This window comes from Schistocerca piceifrons, unplaced genomic scaffold, assembly GCF_021461385.2.
Source record: "Schistocerca piceifrons isolate TAMUIC-IGC-003096 unplaced genomic scaffold, iqSchPice1.1 HiC_scaffold_443, whole genome shotgun sequence".
Taxonomy (NCBI): Eukaryota; Metazoa; Arthropoda; class Insecta; order Orthoptera; family Acrididae; genus Schistocerca; species Schistocerca piceifrons.
The window spans coordinates 19,905-35,655 of record NW_025728671.1 but is presented as its reverse complement, the minus strand read 5'-3'; the positions used below and the strand labels follow the sequence as shown (position 1 = coordinate 35,655).

At 49.7% G+C, this 15,751-nt stretch overlaps 25 non-coding genes across 25 annotated transcripts; all 25 read right to left on the bottom strand.

Annotated features, from left to right (window-relative positions):
• Window positions 1–17: 17 nt before the first annotated feature.
• Window positions 18–99, bottom strand: Trnas-uga. The gene has a single exon. It is a non-coding gene; the product is annotated as a tRNA-Ser (tRNA).
• A 657-nt stretch (window positions 100–756) lies between these two features.
• On the bottom strand, window positions 757–838 carry Trnas-cga. Its single transcript has one exon. It is a non-coding gene; the product is annotated as a tRNA-Ser (tRNA).
• Window positions 839–961: 123 nt separating this feature from the next.
• On the bottom strand, window positions 962–1,034 carry Trnak-uuu. Its single transcript has one exon. It is a non-coding gene; the product is annotated as a tRNA-Lys (tRNA).
• Window positions 1,035–1,573: 539 nt separating this feature from the next.
• Window positions 1,574–1,646, bottom strand: Trnaf-gaa. Its single transcript has one exon. It is a non-coding gene; the product is annotated as a tRNA-Phe (tRNA).
• A 590-nt stretch (window positions 1,647–2,236) lies between these two features.
• On the bottom strand, window positions 2,237–2,318 carry Trnas-uga. Its single transcript has one exon. It is a non-coding gene; the product is annotated as a tRNA-Ser (tRNA).
• Window positions 2,319–2,975: 657 nt separating this feature from the next.
• Window positions 2,976–3,057, bottom strand: Trnas-cga. The gene has a single exon. It is a non-coding gene; the product is annotated as a tRNA-Ser (tRNA).
• A 123-nt stretch (window positions 3,058–3,180) lies between these two features.
• Window positions 3,181–3,253, bottom strand: Trnak-uuu. The gene has a single exon. It is a non-coding gene; the product is annotated as a tRNA-Lys (tRNA).
• A 539-nt stretch (window positions 3,254–3,792) lies between these two features.
• Trnaf-gaa lies at window positions 3,793–3,865 on the bottom strand. Its single transcript has one exon. It is a non-coding gene; the product is annotated as a tRNA-Phe (tRNA).
• A 590-nt stretch (window positions 3,866–4,455) lies between these two features.
• Trnas-uga lies at window positions 4,456–4,537 on the bottom strand. The gene has a single exon. It is a non-coding gene; the product is annotated as a tRNA-Ser (tRNA).
• A 657-nt stretch (window positions 4,538–5,194) lies between these two features.
• Trnas-cga lies at window positions 5,195–5,276 on the bottom strand. The gene has a single exon. It is a non-coding gene; the product is annotated as a tRNA-Ser (tRNA).
• Window positions 5,277–5,399: 123 nt separating this feature from the next.
• Trnak-uuu lies at window positions 5,400–5,472 on the bottom strand. Its single transcript has one exon. It is a non-coding gene; the product is annotated as a tRNA-Lys (tRNA).
• Window positions 5,473–6,011: 539 nt separating this feature from the next.
• Window positions 6,012–6,084, bottom strand: Trnaf-gaa. The gene has a single exon. It is a non-coding gene; the product is annotated as a tRNA-Phe (tRNA).
• A 590-nt stretch (window positions 6,085–6,674) lies between these two features.
• On the bottom strand, window positions 6,675–6,756 carry Trnas-uga. Its single transcript has one exon. It is a non-coding gene; the product is annotated as a tRNA-Ser (tRNA).
• A 657-nt stretch (window positions 6,757–7,413) lies between these two features.
• Window positions 7,414–7,495, bottom strand: Trnas-cga. Its single transcript has one exon. It is a non-coding gene; the product is annotated as a tRNA-Ser (tRNA).
• A 123-nt stretch (window positions 7,496–7,618) lies between these two features.
• Window positions 7,619–7,691, bottom strand: Trnak-uuu. The gene has a single exon. It is a non-coding gene; the product is annotated as a tRNA-Lys (tRNA).
• A 539-nt stretch (window positions 7,692–8,230) lies between these two features.
• Trnaf-gaa lies at window positions 8,231–8,303 on the bottom strand. Its single transcript has one exon. It is a non-coding gene; the product is annotated as a tRNA-Phe (tRNA).
• Window positions 8,304–8,893: 590 nt separating this feature from the next.
• On the bottom strand, window positions 8,894–8,975 carry Trnas-uga. The gene has a single exon. It is a non-coding gene; the product is annotated as a tRNA-Ser (tRNA).
• Window positions 8,976–9,632: 657 nt separating this feature from the next.
• Window positions 9,633–9,714, bottom strand: Trnas-cga. The gene has a single exon. It is a non-coding gene; the product is annotated as a tRNA-Ser (tRNA).
• Window positions 9,715–9,837: 123 nt separating this feature from the next.
• Window positions 9,838–9,910, bottom strand: Trnak-uuu. Its single transcript has one exon. It is a non-coding gene; the product is annotated as a tRNA-Lys (tRNA).
• A 539-nt stretch (window positions 9,911–10,449) lies between these two features.
• Trnaf-gaa lies at window positions 10,450–10,522 on the bottom strand. Its single transcript has one exon. It is a non-coding gene; the product is annotated as a tRNA-Phe (tRNA).
• A 590-nt stretch (window positions 10,523–11,112) lies between these two features.
• Window positions 11,113–11,194, bottom strand: Trnas-uga. The gene has a single exon. It is a non-coding gene; the product is annotated as a tRNA-Ser (tRNA).
• Window positions 11,195–12,472: 1,278 nt separating this feature from the next.
• On the bottom strand, window positions 12,473–12,554 carry Trnas-cga. The gene has a single exon. It is a non-coding gene; the product is annotated as a tRNA-Ser (tRNA).
• Window positions 12,555–13,289: 735 nt separating this feature from the next.
• Trnaf-gaa lies at window positions 13,290–13,362 on the bottom strand. Its single transcript has one exon. It is a non-coding gene; the product is annotated as a tRNA-Phe (tRNA).
• Window positions 13,363–13,952: 590 nt separating this feature from the next.
• On the bottom strand, window positions 13,953–14,034 carry Trnas-uga. Its single transcript has one exon. It is a non-coding gene; the product is annotated as a tRNA-Ser (tRNA).
• A 1,064-nt stretch (window positions 14,035–15,098) lies between these two features.
• On the bottom strand, window positions 15,099–15,171 carry Trnak-uuu. The gene has a single exon. It is a non-coding gene; the product is annotated as a tRNA-Lys (tRNA).
• Between the last annotated feature and the right edge of the window lie 580 nt (window positions 15,172–15,751).

The window sequence follows — 15,751 nt, the reverse complement described above, 5'->3', positions numbered from 1 at the left end:
GAGAGCGAGAAAATTTTCGCAGCCGGCAGGACTCGAACCTACGCTCCCAGAGGGAATCTGATTTCAAGTCAGACGCCTTAACCACTCGGCCACGACTGCCGGTGGCGGAAGCGACTCCCGACAAGTGAAACCGCCATCTTCAGAAGCAATCTGATGGCACAAAACGGCGTGGCCTCACTCTTTTCTCTAGGGTTTCCATTAGCCGCTACGAAAGTGTAGTCATTTTCGCCCAGACAGGGACTTGAACCCAGGACCCTAACGCTCTACCGACTCAGCTATGCGGGCCCACGCACGAGCATTATCGTACAGCTGCGTGGTGTGCGAGTGATTCGCATGTCGTAATTACTGGCTTATGGCTCCAATGGCGACTTCACCGACTTCCCACTGACGCACCGCTGACGCTAGTTTTCTGGCGCCTTAAAACGATGGACATACCTCCAAGCAGCTGCGAGATCTTAAGAAAAGAAACGCTGCACCACTGCTTTTGCCGCACTCGAATGATTGAAACTGCGATTCTTAAAAAGAATCTGAAATGTTCGCTCTCTCCATCACTTTCGAGCACATCTGTGCTGCAGTACCAGCGTCAGTGTGAGGTGAACCGATAGCCACAGTAAGCAGCGGTCGTCGCGAAAACTCAGTATTCTTAAAACGGAAATTTTCGTCTTGTTGAGAATGGCGTCACTGGTTTGCACCCGCATTCGCCCACGCATGTCACATGTGTGCGAAAATGTTTGCTCCTCTTTACGCAAAATCGCACGCAGCCGGTAGGATTCGAACCTACGCTCCCACAGGGAATCTGATTTCGAGTCGGACGCCTTAACCACTCGGCCACGACTGCCGTTAGCGCGGTGCAACTGCTACCGTTTAAAGCACTGTGGTGTCAGAAAACGGCGTAGCTGCATTATTTTCCGTAACGTTTCCAGCGCTACCAGACGAATCGCTACCAAAGTATTAAAATCTCCACCTGGACAGGGACTTGAACCCTGGACCCTTAGCTTAAACGCCTAATGCTCTACCGACTGAGCTATCCGGGCTCACACGACGCTGTGAAACCTCCCACGATGCACAACTATACATTGACTCATGTCCTTTACTGTTGTGCAATCGCTGTATGGGGCTGTTACTAATAAAACGTCGCCTAAATGCTGTCTACAAACTTATCGCGCTAAGCTCGTAACACACTATCGAAGACTGCTGGCACATGATGCAACAACAAATTGCACCAGTTGTTACGTCTCATACGTTGGAGCAGAGAATTTACGTGTTTTGTCGACACTCACTGGGCAATTGGAAAATTCACAAGCATTTCGAATGCAATGTTTCCCACGTTTTCGCTCATTTCACGGTTCCGTTGAAGACGTTCTTCACCACCTGACACAGAAAAAGGAATGCAGTCGGTAGGATATTTTTAATCCTTTTGCTTCTAAGGGAGTTAGTTGTCTAGTGAGTTCCTCTTACGGCATGCACTAGGCAACCAGAACAGCTACAGGAGAGAGTCATTTTTGTTGTCAGCGGTAGTTGCATTATCACAAACGCAGAGTAATTCCATTGGCGTCGCATCAAAATGAATACCTGCCGAAACCCGGGATCGAACCAGGGACCTTTAGATCTTCAGTCTAACGCTCTCCCAACTGAGCTATTTCGGCTGACGTTCAAGGCGGCCATTTGCATGTGTTCGTTCACGTCTGCCTCGTTGCCAGTTTCACAGTCACCTTCGTCTGATAAGACACAGGGGCGCTGAAAGGCGAGCAGGCGATGCAGTGAAGTTCCACACACATTTCTTCTGCTTCCGTCATCGTAACAAGCAAACATGTCGACTCGATTCGTGTAATATTGACTTCGCTGACGCTAGCAAACCCGTGCTATATCGATGCCAGGGGCAACTCGTGTGCAGAGAACGAGACACGAGAAGGAGTGAGCCTCTCCACCGTATGAGAGGCAGTATCTAGCAGATACGCACGGTAAAACATTCCACCTGCGTTAGCTCATAAATTGCTACACGTCATCGTCTGCAAGCTAAAATGGACACATCTGCACTGCCCAGTGAGGCGACACTTGCACTAACACCTGGTGGACGGCTGTGAGACGCGGAGATGAGCTGCGGCTTCTGGGCGCGACTGTAACGCTGCGCCCTGGATCAAATAACACTGCACATTGCTGGTGACCCACGTGTTTAGTAGTGACGCAACTGCTAGGATGCAGCTGAACGTCCGCCTTTTGAGAGCGAGAAAATTTTCGCAGCCGGCAGGACTCGAACCTACGCTCCCAGAGGGAATCTGATTTCAAGTCAGACGCCTTAACCACTCGGCCACGACTGCCGGTGGCGGAAGCGACTCCCGACAAGTGAAACCGCCATCTTCAGAAGCAATCTGATGGCACAAAACGGCGTGGCCTCACTCTTTTCTCTAGGGTTTCCATTAGCCGCTACGAAAGTGTAGTCATTTTCGCCCAGACAGGGACTTGAACCCAGGACCCTAACGCTCTACCGACTCAGCTATGCGGGCCCACGCACGAGCATTATCGTACAGCTGCGTGGTGTGCGAGTGATTCGCATGTCGTAATTACTGGCTTATGGCTCCAATGGCGACTTCACCGACTTCCCACTGACGCACCGCTGACGCTAGTTTTCTGGCGCCTTAAAACGATGGACATACCTCCAAGCAGCTGCGAGATCTTAAGAAAAGAAACGCTGCACCACTGCTTTTGCCGCACTCGAATGATTGAAATTGCGATTCTTAAAAAGAATCTGAAATGTTCGCTCTCTCCATCACTTTCGAGCACATCTGTGCTGCAGTACCAGCGTCAGTGTGAGGTGAACCGATAGCCACAGTAAGCAGCGGTCGTCGCGAAAACTCAGTATTCTTAAAACGGAAATTTTCGTCTTGTTGAGAATGGCGTCACTGGTTTGCACCCGCATTCGCCCACGCATGTCACATGTGTGCGAAAATGTTTGCTCCTCTTTACGCAAAATCGCACGCAGCCGGTAGGATTCGAACCTACGCTTCCACAGGGAATCTGATTTCGAGTCGGACGCCTTAACCACTCGGCCACGACTGCCGTTAGCGCGGTGCAACTGCTACCGTTTAAAGCACTGTGGTGTCAGAAAACGGCGTAGCTGCATTATTTTCCGTAACGTTTCCAGCGCTACCAGACGAATCGCTACCAAAGTATTAAAATCTCCACCTGGACAGGGACTTGAACCCTGGACCCTTAGCTTAAACGCCTAATGCTCTACCGACTGAGCTATCCGGGCTCACACGACGCTGTGAAACCTCCCACGATGCACAACTATACATTGACTCATGTCCTTTACTGTTGTGCAATCGCTGTATGGGGCTGTTACTAATAAAACGTCGCCTAAATGCTGTCTACAAACTTATCGCGCTAAGCTCGTAACACACTATCGAAGACTGCTGGCACATGATGCAACAACAAATTGCACCAGTTGTTACGTCTCATACGTTGGAGCAGAGAATTTACGTGTTTTGTCGACACTCACTGGGCAATTGGAAAATTCACAAGCATTTCGAATGCAATGTTTCCCACGTTTTCGCTCATTTCACGGTTCCGTTGAAGACGTTCTTCACCACCTGACACAGAAAAAGGAATGCAGTCGGTAGGATATTTTTAATCCTTTTGCTTCTAAGGGAGTTAGTTGTCTAGTGAGTTCCTCTTACGGCATGCACTAGGCAACCAGAACAGCTACAGGAGAGAGTCATTTTTGTTGTCAGCGGTAGTTGCATTATCACAAACGCAGAATAATTCCATTGGCGTCGCATCAAAATGAATACCTGCCGAAACCCGGGATCGAACCAGGGACCTTTAGATCTTCAGTCTAACGCTCTCCCAACTGAGCTATTTCGGCTGACGATCAAGGCGGCCATTTGCATGTGTTCGTTCACGTCTGCCTCGTTGCCAGTTTCACAGTCACCTTCGTCTGATAAGACACAGGGGCGCTGAAAGGCGAGCAGGCGATGCAGTGAAGTTCCACACACATTTCTTCTGCTTCCGTCATCGTAACAAGCAAACATGTCGACTCGATTCGTGTAATATTGACTTCGCTGACGCTAGCAAACCCGTGCTATATCGATGCCAGGGGCAACTCGTGTGCAGAGAACGAGACACGAGAAGGAGTGAGCCTCTCCACCGTATGAGAGGCAGTATCTAGCAGATACGCACGGTAAAACATTCCACCTGCGTTAGCTCATAAATTGCTACACGTCATCGTCTGCAAGCTAAAATGGACACATCTGCACTGCCCAGTGAGGCGACACTTGCACTAACACCTGGTGGACGGCTGTGAGACGCGGAGATGAGCTGCGGCTTCTGGGCGCGACTGTAACGCTGCGCCCTGGATCAAATAACACTGCACATTGCTGGTGACCCACGTGTTTAGTAGTGACGCAACTGCTAGGATGCAGCTGAACGTCCGCCTTTTGAGAGCGAGAAAATTTTCGCAGCCGGCAGGACTCGAACCTACGCTCCCAGAGGGAATCTGATTTCAAGTCAGACGCCTTAACCACTCGGCCACGACTGCCGGTGGCGGAAGCGACTCCCGACAAGTGAAACCGCCATCTTCAGAAGCAATCTGATGGCACAAAACGGCGTGGCCTCACTCTTTTCTCTAGGGTTTCCATTAGCCGCTACGAAAGTGTAGTCATTTTCGCCCAGACAGGGACTTGAACCCAGGACCCTAACGCTCTACCGACTCAGCTATGCGGGCCCACGCACGAGCATTATCGTACAGCTGCGTGGTGTGCGAGTGATTCGCATGTCGTAATTACTGGCTTATGGCTCCAATGGCGACTTCACCGACTTCCCACTGACGCACCGCTGACGCTAGTTTTCTGGCGCCTTAAAACGATGGACATACCTCCAAGCAGCTGCGAGATCTTAAGAAAAGAAACGCTGCACCACTGCTTTTGCCGCACTCGAATGATTGAAATTGCGATTCTTAAAAAGAATCTGAAATGTTCGCTCTCTCCATCACTTTCGAGCACATCTGTGCTGCAGTACCAGCGTCAGTGTGAGGTGAACCGATAGCCACAGTAAGCAGCGGTCGTCGCGAAAACTCAGTATTCTTAAAACGGAAATTTTCGTCTTGTTGAGAATGGCGTCACTGGTTTGCACCCGCATTCGCCCACGCATGTCACATGTGTGCGAAAATGTTTGCTCCTCTTTACGCAAAATCGCACGCAGCCGGTAGGATTCGAACCTACGCTCCCACAGGGAATCTGATTTCGAGTCGGACGCCTTAACCACTCGGCCACGACTGCCGTTAGCGCGGTGCAACTGCTACCGTTTAAAGCACTGTGGTGTCAGAAAACGGCGTAGCTGCATTATTTTCCGTAACGTTTCCAGCGCTACCAGACGAATCGCTACCAAAGTATTAAAATCTCCACCTGGACAGGGACTTGAACCCTGGACCCTTAGCTTAAACGCCTAATGCTCTACCGACTGAGCTATCCGGGCTCACACGACGCTGTGAAACCTCCCACGATGCACAACTATACATTGACTCATGTCCTTTACTGTTGTGCAATCGCTGTATGGGGCTGTTACTAATAAAACGTCGCCTAAATGCTGTCTACAAACTTATCGCGCTAAGCTCGTAACACACTATCGAAGACTGCTGGCACATGATGCAACAACAAATTGCACCAGTTGTTACGTCTCATACGTTGGAGCAGAGAATTTACGTGTTTTGTCGACACTCACTGGGCAATTGGAAAATTCACAAGCATTTCGAATGCAATGTTTCCCACGTTTTCGCTCATTTCACGGTTCCGTTGAAGACGTTCTTCACCACCTGACACAGAAAAAGGAATGCAGTCGGTAGGATATTTTTAATCCTTTTGCTTCTAAGGGAGTTAGTTGTCTAGTGAGTTCCTCTTACGGCATGCACTAGGCAACCAGAACAGCTACAGGAGAGAGTCATTTTTGTTGTCAGCGGTAGTTGCATTATCACAAACGCAGAGTAATTCCATTGGCGTCGCATCAAAATGAATACCTGCCGAAACCCGGGATCGAACCAGGGACCTTTAGATCTTCAGTCTAACGCTCTCCCAACTGAGCTATTTCGGCTGACGTTCAAGGCGGCCATTTGCATGTGTTCGTTCACGTCTGCCTCGTTGCCAGTTTCACAGTCACCTTCGTCTGATAAGACACAGGGGCGCTGAAAGGCGAGCAGGCGATGCAGTGAAGTTCCACACACATTTCTTCTGCTTCCGTCATCGTAACAAGCAAACATGTCGACTCGATTCGTGTAATATTGACTTCGCTGACGCTAGCAAACCCGTGCTATATCGATGCCAGGGGCAACTCGTGTGCAGAGAACGAGACACGAGAAGGAGTGAGCCTCTCCACCGTATGAGAGGCAGTATCTAGCAGATACGCACGGTAAAACATTCCACCTGCGTTAGCTCATAAATTGCTACACGTCATCGTCTGCAAGCTAAAATGGACACATCTGCACTGCCCAGTGAGGCGACACTTGCACTAACACCTGGTGGACGGCTGTGAGACGCGGAGATGAGCTGCGGCTTCTGGGCGCGACTGTAACGCTGCGCCCTGGATCAAATAACACTGCACATTGCTGGTGACCCACGTGTTTAGTAGTGACGCAACTGCTAGGATGCAGCTGAACGTCCGCCTTTTGAGAGCGAGAAAATTTTCGCAGCCGGCAGGACTCGAACCTACGCTCCCAGAGGGAATCTGATTTCAAGTCAGACGCCTTAACCACTCGGCCACGACTGCCGGTGGCGGAAGCGACTCCCGACAAGTGAAACCGCCATCTTCAGAAGCAATCTGATGGCACAAAACGGCGTGGCCTCACTCTTTTCTCTAGGGTTTCCATTAGCCGCTACGAAAGTGTAGTCATTTTCGCCCAGACAGGGACTTGAACCCAGGACCCTAACGCTCTACCGACTCAGCTATGCGGGCCCACGCACGAGCATTATCGTACAGCTGCGTGGTGTGCGAGTGATTCGCATGTCGTAATTACTGGCTTATGGCTCCAATGGCGACTTCACCGACTTCCCACTGACGCACCGCTGACGCTAGTTTTCTGGCGCCTTAAAACGATGGACATACCTCCAAGCAGCTGCGAGATCTTAAGAAAAGAAACGCTGCACCACTGCTTTTGCCGCACTCGAATGATTGAAATTGCGATTCTTAAAAAGAATCTGAAATGTTCGCTCTCTCCATCACTTTCGAGCACATCTGTGCTGCAGTACCAGCGTCAGTGTGAGGTGAACCGATAGCCACAGTAAGCAGCGGTCGTCGCGAAAACTCAGTATTCTTAAAACGGAAATTTTCGTCTTGTTGAGAATGGCGTCACTGGTTTGCACCCGCATTCGCCCACGCATGTCACATGTGTGCGAAAATGTTTGCTCCTCTTTACGCAAAATCGCACGCAGCCGGTAGGATTCGAACCTACGCTCCCACAGGGAATCTGATTTCGAGTCGGACGCCTTAACCACTCGGCCACGACTGCCGTTAGCGCGGTGCAACTGCTACCGTTTAAAGCACTGTGGTGTCAGAAAACGGCGTAGCTGCATTATTTTCCGTAACGTTTCCAGCGCTACCAGACGAATCGCTACCAAAGTATTAAAATCTCCACCTGGACAGGGACTTGAACCCTGGACCCTTAGCTTAAACGCCTAATGCTCTACCGACTGAGCTATCCGGGCTCACACGACGCTGTGAAACCTCCCACGATGCACAACTATACATTGACTCATGTCCTTTACTGTTGTGCAATCGCTGTATGGGGCTGTTACTAATAAAACGTCGCCTAAATGCTGTCTACAAACTTATCGCGCTAAGCTCGTAACACACTATCGAAGACTGCTGGCACATGATGCAACAACAAATTGCACCAGTTGTTACGTCTCATACGTTGGAGCAGAGAATTTACGTGTTTTGTCGACACTCACTGGGCAATTGGAAAATTCACAAGCATTTCGAATGCAATGTTTCCCACGTTTTCGCTCATTTCACGGTTCCGTTGAAGACGTTCTTCACCACCTGACACAGAAAAAGGAATGCAGTCGGTAGGATATTTTTAATCCTTTTGCTTCTAAGGGAGTTAGTTGTCTAGTGAGTTCCTCTTACGGCATGCACTAGGCAACCAGAACAGCTACAGGAGAGAGTCATTTTTGTTGTCAGCGGTAGTTGCATTATCACAAACGCAGAGTAATTCCATTGGCGTCGCATCAAAATGAATACCTGCCGAAACCCGGGATCGAACCAGGGACCTTTAGATCTTCAGTCTAACGCTCTCCCAACTGAGCTATTTCGGCTGACGTTCAAGGCGGCCATTTGCATGTGTTCGTTCACGTCTGCCTCGTTGCCAGTTTCACAGTCACCTTCGTCTGATAAGACACAGGGGCGCTGAAAGGCGAGCAGGCGATGCAGTGAAGTTCCACACACATTTCTTCTGCTTCCGTCATCGTAACAAGCAAACATGTCGACTCGATTCGTGTAATATTGACTTCGCTGACGCTAGCAAACCCGTGCTATATCGATGCCAGGGGCAACTCGTGTGCAGAGAACGAGACACGAGAAGGAGTGAGCCTCTCCACCGTATGAGAGGCAGTATCTAGCAGATACGCACGGTAAAACATTCCACCTGCGTTAGCTCATAAATTGCTACACGTCATCGTCTGCAAGCTAAAATGGACACATCTGCACTGCCCAGTGAGGCGACACTTGCACTAACACCTGGTGGACGGCTGTGAGACGCGGAGATGAGCTGCGGCTTCTGGGCGCGACTGTAACGCTGCGCCCTGGATCAAATAACACTGCACATTGCTGGTGACCCACGTGTTTAGTAGTGACGCAACTGCTAGGATGCAGCTGAACGTCCGCCTTTTGAGAGCGAGAAAATTTTCGCAGCCGGCAGGACTCGAACCTACGCTCCCAGAGGGAATCTGATTTCAAGTCAGACGCCTTAACCACTCGGCCACGACTGCCGGTGGCGGAAGCGACTCCCGACAAGTGAAACCGCCATCTTCAGAAGCAATCTGATGGCACAAAACGGCGTGGCCTCACTCTTTTCTCTAGGGTTTCCATTAGCCGCTACGAAAGTGTAGTCATTTTCGCCCAGACAGGGACTTGAACCCAGGACCCTAACGCTCTACCGACTCAGCTATGCGGGCCCACGCACGAGCATTATCGTACAGCTGCGTGGTGTGCGAGTGATTCGCATGTCGTAATTACTGGCTTATGGCTCCAATGGCGACTTCACCGACTTCCCACTGACGCACCGCTGACGCTAGTTTTCTGGCGCCTTAAAACGATGGACATACCTCCAAGCAGCTGCGAGATCTTAAGAAAAGAAACGCTGCACCACTGCTTTTGCCGCACTCGAATGATTGAAATTGCGATTCTTAAAAAGAATCTGAAATGTTCGCTCTCTCCATCACTTTCGAGCACATCTGTGCTGCAGTACCAGCGTCAGTGTGAGGTGAACCGATAGCCACAGTAAGCAGCGGTCGTCGCGAAAACTCAGTATTCTTAAAACGGAAATTTTCGTCTTGTTGAGAATGGCGTCACTGGTTTGCACCCGCATTCGCCCACGCATGTCACATGTGTGCGAAAATGTTTGCTCCTCTTTACGCAAAATCGCACGCAGCCGGTAGGATTCGAACCTACGCTCCCACAGGGAATCTGATTTCGAGTCGGACGCCTTAACCACTCGGCCACGACTGCCGTTAGCGCGGTGCAACTGCTACCGTTTAAAGCACTGTGGTGTCAGAAAACGGCGTAGCTGCATTATTTTCCGTAACGTTTCCAGCGCTACCAGACGAATCGCTACCAAAGTATTAAAATCTCCACCTGGACAGGGACTTGAACCCTGGACCCTTAGCTTAAACGCCTAATGCTCTACCGACTGAGCTATCCGGGCTCACACGACGCTGTGAAACCTCCCACGATGCACAACTATACATTGACTCATGTCCTTTACTGTTGTGCAATCGCTGTATGGGGCTGTTACTAATAAAACGTCGCCTAAATGCTGTCTACAAACTTATCGCGCTAAGCTCGTAACACACTATCGAAGACTGCTGGCACATGATGCAACAACAAATTGCACCAGTTGTTACGTCTCATACGTTGGAGCAGAGAATTTACGTGTTTTGTCGACACTCACTGGGCAATTGGAAAATTCACAAGCATTTCGAATGCAATGTTTCCCACGTTTTCGCTCATTTCACGGTTCCGTTGAAGACGTTCTTCACCACCTGACACAGAAAAAGGAATGCAGTCGGTAGGATATTTTTAATCCTTTTGCTTCTAAGGGAGTTAGTTGTCTAGTGAGTTCCTCTTACGGCATGCACTAGGCAACCAGAACAGCTACAGGAGAGAGTCATTTTTGTTGTCAGCGGTAGTTGCATTATCACAAACGCAGAGTAATTCCATTGGCGTCGCATCAAAATGAATACCTGCCGAAACCCGGGATCGAACCAGGGACCTTTAGATCTTCAGTCTAACGCTCTCCCAACTGAGCTATTTCGGCTGACGTTCAAGGCGGCCATTTGCATGTGTTCGTTCACGTCTGCCTCGTTGCCAGTTTCACAGTCACCTTCGTCTGATAAGACACAGGGGCGCTGAAAGGCGAGCAGGCGATGCAGTGAAGTTCCACACACATTTCTTCTGCTTCCGTCATCGTAACAAGCAAACATGTCGACTCGATTCGTGTAATATTGACTTCGCTGACGCTAGCAAACCCGTGCTATATCGATGCCAGGGGCAACTCGTGTGCAGAGAACGAGACACGAGAAGGAGTGAGCCTCTCCACCGTATGAGAGGCAGTATCTAGCAGATACGCACGGTAAAACATTCCACCTGCGTTAGCTCATAAATTGCTACACGTCATCGTCTGCAAGCTAAAATGGACACATCTGCACTGCCCAGTGAGGCGACACTTGCACTAACACCTGGTGGACGGCTGTGAGACGCGGAGATGAGCTGCGGCTTCTGGGCGCGACTGTAACGCTGCGCCCTGGATCAAATAACACTGCACATTGCTGGTGACCCACGTGTTTAGTAGTGACGCAACTGCTAGGATGCAGCTGAACGTCCGCCTTTTGAGAGCGAGAAAATTTTCGCAGCCGGCAGGACTCGAACCTACGCTCCCAGAGGGAATCTGATTTCAAGTCAGACGCCTTAACCACTCGGCCACGACTGCCGGTGGCGGAAGCGACTCCCGACAAGTGAAACCGCCATCTTCAGAAGCAATCTGATGGCACAAAACGGCGTGGCCTCACTCTTTTCTCTAGGGTTTCCATTAGCCGCTACGAAAGTGTAGTCATTTTCGCCCAGACAGGGACTTGAACCCAGGACCCTAACGCTCTACCGACTCAGCTATGCGGGCCCACGCACGAGCATTATCGTACAGCTGCGTGGTGTGCGAGTGATTCGCATGTCGTAATTACTGGCTTATGGCTCCAATGGCGACTTCACCGACTTCCCACTGACGCACCGCTGACGCTAGTTTTCTGGCGCCTTAAAACGATGGACATACCTCCAAGCAGCTGCGAGATCTTAAGAAAAGAAACGCTGCACCACTGCTTTTGCCGCACTCGAATGATTGAAATTGCGATTCTTAAAAAGAATCTGAAATGTTCGCTCTCTCCATCACTTTCGAGCACATCTGTGCTGCAGTACCAGCGTCAGTGTGAGGTGAACCGATAGCCACAGTAAGCAGCGGTCGTCGCGAAAACTCAGTATTCTTAAAACGGAAATTTTCGTCTTGTTGAGAATGGCGTCACTGGTTTGCACCCGCATTCGCCCACGCATGTCACATGTGTGCGAAAATGTTTGCTCCTCTTTACGCAAAATCGCACGCAGCCGGTAGGATTTTTTTTTTTTTTTTTTTTTTTTTTTTTAAATAAATTTAGGGTTTCCATTAGCCGCTACGAAAGTGTAGTCATTTTCGCCCAGACAGGGACTTGAACCCAGAACCCTAACGCTCTTCCGACTCAGCTATGCGGGCCCACGCACGAGCATTATCGTACAGCTGCGTGGTGTGCGAGTGATTCGCATGTCGTAATTACTGGCTTATGGCTCCAATGGCGACTTCACCGACTTCCCACTGACGCACCGCTGACGCTAGTTTTCTGGCGCCTTAAAACGATGGACATACCTCCAAGCAGCTGCGAGATCTTAAGAAAAGAAACGCTGCACCACTGCTTTTGCCGCACTCGAATGATTGAAATTGCGATTCTTAAAAAGAATCTGAAATGTTCGCTCTCTCCATCACTTTCGAGCACATCTGTGCTGCAGTACCAGCGTCAGTGTGAGGTGAACCGATAGCCACAGTAAGCAGCGGTCGTCGCGAAAACTCAGTATTCTTAAAACGGAAATTTTCGTCTTGTTGAGAATGGCGTCACTGGTTTGCACCCGCATTCGCCCACGCATGTCACATGTGTGCGAAAATGTTTGCTCCTCTTTACGCAAAATCGCACGCAGCCGGTAGGATTCGAACCTACGCTCCCACAGGGAATCTGATTTCGAGTCGGACGCCTTAACCACTCGGCCACGACTGCCGTTAGCGCGGTGCAACTGCTACCGTTTAAAGCACTGTGGTGTCAGAAAACGGCGTAGCTGCATTATTTTCCGTAACGTTTCCAGCGCTACCAGACGAATCGCTACCAAAGTATTAAAATCTCCACCTGGACAGGGACTTGAACCCTGGACCCTTAGCTTAAACGCCTAATGCTCTACCGACTTAGCTATCCGGGCTCACACGACGCTGTGAAACCTCCCACGATGCACAACTATACATTGACTCATGTCCTTTACTGTTGTGCAATCGCTGTATGGGGCTGTTACTAATAAAACGTCGCCTAAATGCTGTCTACAAACTTATCGCGCTAAGCTCGTAACACACTATCGAAGACTGCTGGCACATGATGCAACAACAAATTGCACCAGTTGTTACGTCTCATACGTTGGAGCAGAGAATTTACGTGTTTTGTCGACACTCACTGGGCAATTGGAAAATTCACAAGCATTTCGAATGCAATGTTTCCCACGTTTTCGCTCATTTCACGGTTCCGTTGAAGACGTTCTTCACCACCTGACACAGAAAAAGGAATGCAGTCGGTAGGATATTTTTAATCCTTTTGCTTCTAAGGGAGTTAGTTGTCTAGTGAGTTCCTCTTACGGCATGCACTAGGCAACCAGAACAGCTACAGGAGAGAGTCATTTTTGTTGTCAGCGGTAGTTGCATTATCACAAACGCAGAATAATTCCATTGGCGTCGCATCAAAATGAATACCTGCCGAAACCCGGGATCGAACCAGGGACCTTTAGATCTTCAGTCTAACGCTCTCCCAACTGAGCTATTTCGGCTGACGATCAAGGCGGCCATTTGCATGTGTTCGTTCACGTCTGCCTCGTTGCCAGTTTCACAGTCACCTTCGTCTGATAAGACACAGGGGCGCTGAAAGGCGAGCAGGCGATGCAGTGAAGTTCCACACACATTTCTTCTGCTTCCGTCATCGTAACAAGCAAACATGTCGACTCGATTCGTGTAATATTGACTTCGCTGACGCTAGCAAACCCGTGCTATATCGATGCCAGGGGCAACTCGTGTGCAGAGAACGAGACACGAGAAGGAGTGAGCCTCTCCACCGTATGAGAGGCAGTATCTAGCAGATACGCACGGTAAAACATTCCACCTGCGTTAGCTCATAAATTGCTACACGTCATCGTCTGCAAGCTAAAATGGACACATCTGCACTGCCCAGTGAGGCGACACTTGCACTAACACCTGGTGGACGGCTGTGAGACGCGGAGATGAGCTGCGGCTTCTGGGCGCGACTGTAACGCTGCGCCCTGGATCAAATAACACTGCACATTGCTGGTGACCCACGTGTTTAGTAGTGACGCAACTGCTAGGATGCAGCTGAACGTCCGCCTTTTGAGAGCGAGAAAATTTTCGCAGCCGGCAGGACTCGAACCTACGCTCCCAGAGGGAATCTGATTTCAAGTCAGACGCCTTAACCACTCGGCCACGACTGCCGGTGGCGGAAGCGACTCCCGACAAGTGAAACCGCCATCTTCAGAAGCAATCTGATGGCACAAAACGGCGTGGCCTCACTCTTTTCTCTAGGGTTTCCATTAGCCGCTACGAAAGTGTAGTCATTTTCGCCCAGACAGGGACTTGAACCCAGGACCCTAACGCTCTACCGACTCAGCTATGCGGGCCCACGCACGAGCATTATCGTACAGCTGCGTGGTGTGCGAGTGATTCGCATGTCGTAATTACTGGCTTATGGCTCCAATGGCGACTTCACCGACTTCCCACTGACGCACCGCTGACGCTAGTTTTCTGGCGCCTTAAAACGATGGACATACCTCCAAGCAGCTGCGAGATCTTAAGAAAAGAAACGCTGCACCACTGCTTTTGCCGCACTCGAATGATTGAAATTGCGATTCTTAAAAAGAATCTGAAATGTTCGCTCTCTCCATCACTTTCGAGCACATCTGTGCTGCAGTACCAGCGTCAGTGTGAGGTGAACCGATAGCCACAGTAAGCAGCGGTCGTCGCGAAAACTCAGTATTCTTAAAACGGAAATTTTCGTCTTGTTGAGAATGGCGTCACTGGTTTGCACCCGCATTCGCCCACGCATGTCACATGTGTGCGAAAATGTTTGCTCCTCTTTACGCAAAATCGCACGCAGCCGGTAGGATTCGAACCTACGCTCCCACAGGGAATCTGATTTCGAGTCGGACGCCTTAACCACTTTTTTTTTTTTTTTTTTTTTTTTTTTTTTTTTTTTTTTTTTTTAATCTCATTTTGTTCGTTATTGTTCGTTTCAATTGTTCGTGGCGGACGTCACCTGACGCCCGTTGAAGTTCGTTATTGATCCATTCACTCAGTTTTTTTATTACAGAGGGCAGCCAACCCTCTGACCGAACACGCTGAGCTACCGTGCCGGCTACCACTCGGCCACGACTGCCGTTAGCGCGGTGCAACTGCTACCGTTTAAAGCACTGTGGTGTCAGAAAACGGCGTAGCTGCATTATTTTCCGTAACGTTTCCAGCGCTACCAGACGAATCGCTACCAAAGTATTAAAATCTCCACCTGGACAGGGACTTGAACCCTGGACCCTTAGCTTAAACGCCTAATGCTCTACCGACTGAGCTATCCGGGCTCACACGACGCTGTGAAACCTCCCACGATGCACAACTATACATTGACTCATGTCCTTTACTGTTGTGCAATCGCTGTATGGGGCTGTTACTAATAAAACGTCGCCTAAATGCTGTCTACAAACTTATCGCGCTAAGCTCGTAACACACTATCGAAGACTGCTGGCACATGATGCAACAACAAATTGCACCAGTTGTTACGTCTCATACGTTGGAGCAGAGAATTTACGTGTTTTGTCGACACTCACTGGGCAATTGGAAAATTCACAAGCATTTCGAATGCAATGTTTCCCACGTTTTCGCTCATTTCACGGTTCCGTTGAAGACGTTCTTCACCACCTGACACAGAAAAAGGAATGCAGTCGGTAGGATATTTTTAATCCTTTTGCTTCTAAGGGAGTTAGTTGTCTAGTGAGTTCCTCTTACGGCATGCACTAGGCAACCAGAACAGCTACAGGAGAGAGTCATTTTTGTTGTCAGCGGTAGTTGCATTATCACAAACGCAGAGTAATTCCATTGGCGTCGCATCAAAATGAATACCTGCCGAAACCTGGGATCGAACCAGGGACCTTTAGATCTTCA